Source organism: Tamandua tetradactyla, chromosome 1 (assembly GCF_023851605.1).
Source record: "Tamandua tetradactyla isolate mTamTet1 chromosome 1, mTamTet1.pri, whole genome shotgun sequence".
Classification (NCBI taxonomy): domain Eukaryota; kingdom Metazoa; phylum Chordata; class Mammalia; order Pilosa; family Myrmecophagidae; genus Tamandua; species Tamandua tetradactyla.
Window position 1 is genome coordinate 76,868,838 of NC_135327.1, and position 3,579 is coordinate 76,872,416.

A 3,579-nucleotide genomic window follows, 5' to 3' on the forward strand; every position below is an offset into this window, starting at 1 on the left:
TCCAGTAGCAAGATCTTTTTTTTTTTCTTTTTCTTTTTCTTTTGGCAACTGAAAGAAAGCATCCTCTCACGGACTGCTCAGGGGTTGGCCTGACCGTCTTCAGTAGGGTAAATACTTATTATGGATACCACTGATTTCCTTCTAAAAGACCTGTTATCTCCAGGAAGCGAACAGATATTGAAAGGATACAGAGCAGAAACTGTGGTCAAACAGAGCCCCCACTTTGGGGCAAGAACAAAAACTATCAACATTGCAAGTCAACAAAGAGAATGAACATTATTTTAAATGAGAAATAACAAAATAAAGGTTTTTCTTCTCATTTTACCTTTCTTTCTTGGATTTTTCTTCTCTTTTTTGGTTATATTTCTTATTCAATGGTGGCAAGTGTTGATTATGGCCAATCCCTGTTAATTATGGGAGATTTCTATAAATACATCTTGAGTGTTCTATATTTCCATGTACTTTAATTCATTTAGCAATTCCTGTATATGCAAACCTGACAAATTCTGTAAATTGCTTACAGTATGTGTGATATAACTTCAAAGTAGATATACTATGACCCTCATGCAAGCTGATTTTTATCATTCTATATAAATATATATATATATGCATATAAATATCTGTATGTCAGGCCACCAACTAACTTTTTTGAGAAAACATTTGTTTTTCATTTATAATTCATATATTGTGTGAGTTTTGTAGTGCATTGCTTCATTTCCACAGGTTTGACAACTGCAGATGGTGTCTGTTGCCCTCTGCTTTCTTTTGGAAAATGCACAGTAAAAATTGTATCAGTCTCTGAGAAATGTATTAATTTTCTTGTGTGTATGCTGTGTTGGAATTTGCTATGTTCCCTTTATATAAATGGCATTTATTGAGATTTGATTGTCTATTGAGTCTAAAGAATGTACATTCTCTGCTTTTGACAGTTTATCCCTGTGTTATTATCATTATTATTATTGTCAAAAGGAATGTTGCGTCTATAAAATTTGCCTTGAAGATGAATGTGGGAGGGTGATGAAGTCGCCGCGATTCCCTAAATTTATGGAAGAATACTTCTTGCTATGGGAAAAATGTTGCTTCTTGTGACCTTTATGAAATTTTGTAGCTTCATCATTCTGTTACTTGCTGCTAATTACATTTTAATGTCTCCTAATTAAAAATTAAAATTTGGTTGTTGGCTAAACATAATATGCAAAAGACTACTGCAAATCCCTGACTAAAGAGAAATAGTATGTTTAATTTCACCAGTTATGTGAATTATACTTTTAAATATTCCATTCTTATTTTTGCCTTTATGATAAATCTGACTATTTTATTTGGAATCTGTTTTCTACTCTGGTGAAGAATATTGGGCAGAACTTTTATTGTATTCCTTATACAACAAGGAAGAGATGTGGGTTGCAGTAGAAATGACCTGCGTTTTCCTTCCAGAGAAATTTTTCTGTTTTCTTTTGTTACAAAACCAGAAGGACGTCTCTTTGTGGTCATCAGTTCTCAGTCTGAGGTTCTAAGGTGAAGATTTGAAGGCAACGAATACCCCTGCTCTTCAAAGGTAAATGCATTGATTTCCAGCAATTCAGTTTTGAGGAATGTCCCTATTTTCATAATAGTCTGGACGTTATTTTCTGAGAAAGCATCACACAAACATTATTTCCTGAAAAATAATGTTTCATGCCAAATCTTTGCCATGTTTCTCTTGATTGCTTGGTTTATTATTTTGATCTAAAGAGAAAAATAAATAAAGGTTTTGATTGTGCTATTTTATTAACCCAGAAATTTATTTTCTTTTGAAGTTTAATATTTTAAAATGCATAAAATAATGATAAGATATAGTTCACTTATCAAGCCCATCTGGACTTTAAAGATTGCATATAATTACATACAATGTCATACAAGTATATGTTAGCAAATTGAGTCAAATTTAAGTAAACTGGGGAAAATCCACTAAGTAACTTTCTTCTCAAAATTCAGATCATGAAATTGGTTGATTCTAAAGCAAGATAGACTTTTATCTATATCACCTGTTTCTAATGTTTTTGCAATGAGGGACATTTGATAACTTGGAAAGAAATTTCACTAGGCTCATTGTATCAGAGTCCACTTTAATGAAGACTTCTTTGTCACTGTGCTACCAATTATCTGATACTCTGTCCTATTTGGGAAAGAACATGGCAAACCATCTATTTTTCTCTAAACTCAAAAAGTTAGTATGGAATCTTAACTATCAGAACAAACTGTAGCATGTCAAGGGGGTCTTGTAGTGATTTTCACCTTATATTGTGTTCTTCTGGGACCATAACTTTGTATGTTGCCATGACTGTGGAAAAAAATAAAGATTGAAAAATAAGGTACCTAACCTCAACCTTGATTTCCAAGGTTATTTAATTAATGTCTTTCATGAGAGAGAATTGTAAAAAGATGGAAAGACCATACTTACCTGAATTTAGGTTGAATACTTTGGTTGTTTATTAAAGACATGCAGATTGTTTACATATGAAACAATGCAAAATAAAACACCTGATGATAAGAAAGCATAACACAAATTGTCTATAGTAGGAGCTCAAGCCTGGCTTGTCAATAAACTTGATGGACTCTGTGAACCCACTGAAACTATATGTATATTTTTGCATATATGTATTTATTTTTTGTAGATTGTTCTTCACAGTCATTAATTCTGAAAGCAATTTGATTATGATTCTTTGGGCTAAAAGAAGAATGCTATGGATGCTTTTGAGCATCTAGGAGAAGATGATTATTATCGCTTTGAACTGACTTCTTTTTAAGTTCTTGGAAGCAAATCATGTTTAGGGAAATATATTGCATCACATACATTTTGGGAGAACAAAGAAAATAAAATTTTTAACCAGAAAACTTTTTCCTTGAAATTTGTGACATGCAGCACAGAGTAATAGATATGAAGAAATGTTTGTTGAATTTTTAGAACAGATGATAAGGTTTAAAATATAATTTTGCAGAAGATATACAGATACCATTCAAATAAAATCCTGGTATTGATCCTCTATAAAAGACAAGCTATTAAATCTAAGTTAATGACAATTTCTATAGAAAGAAATAAATTATCTAAGATAAAAGTAATTTGTCTGAGACAATTATTCTCTTAGAATTAAGATTACTAAGCTACAAAATATGTGTGAAAATATTTTCAAATATTTATCCCAAATGATTTTATTTTTAGAACCTCTCATAATTAAGGGGCACTCAACCATTCCAGAAGTGCTATAGACTTCAGGGTTTCAGCAATGAAATAGATAGACAAGGTCTTGTTCTACCTATAGGAAGAGATGGGCATTAAACAAAAAGAAAAAGAAAATATCAGATAAACTTAAGTTCTAAGAAGAAAAGTCAATAGATGAAATAATGGGGTGTAACTAGGAGTGGGGTGTAACTCAGGCGGTTACTCTGAGGGGTTACATTAAAGCAAATCTTGAATAACAAGAAGTTAGTCAAGGAAGGATCTGGAAGAAAAGTCTTCCAGGTGGGAAAAAGAGCAAAACTCCTGAAGTGATGCCCATCTAGGTTTGTTCATGGATTAGAGAAACAGCCAGGGGCAGGAAT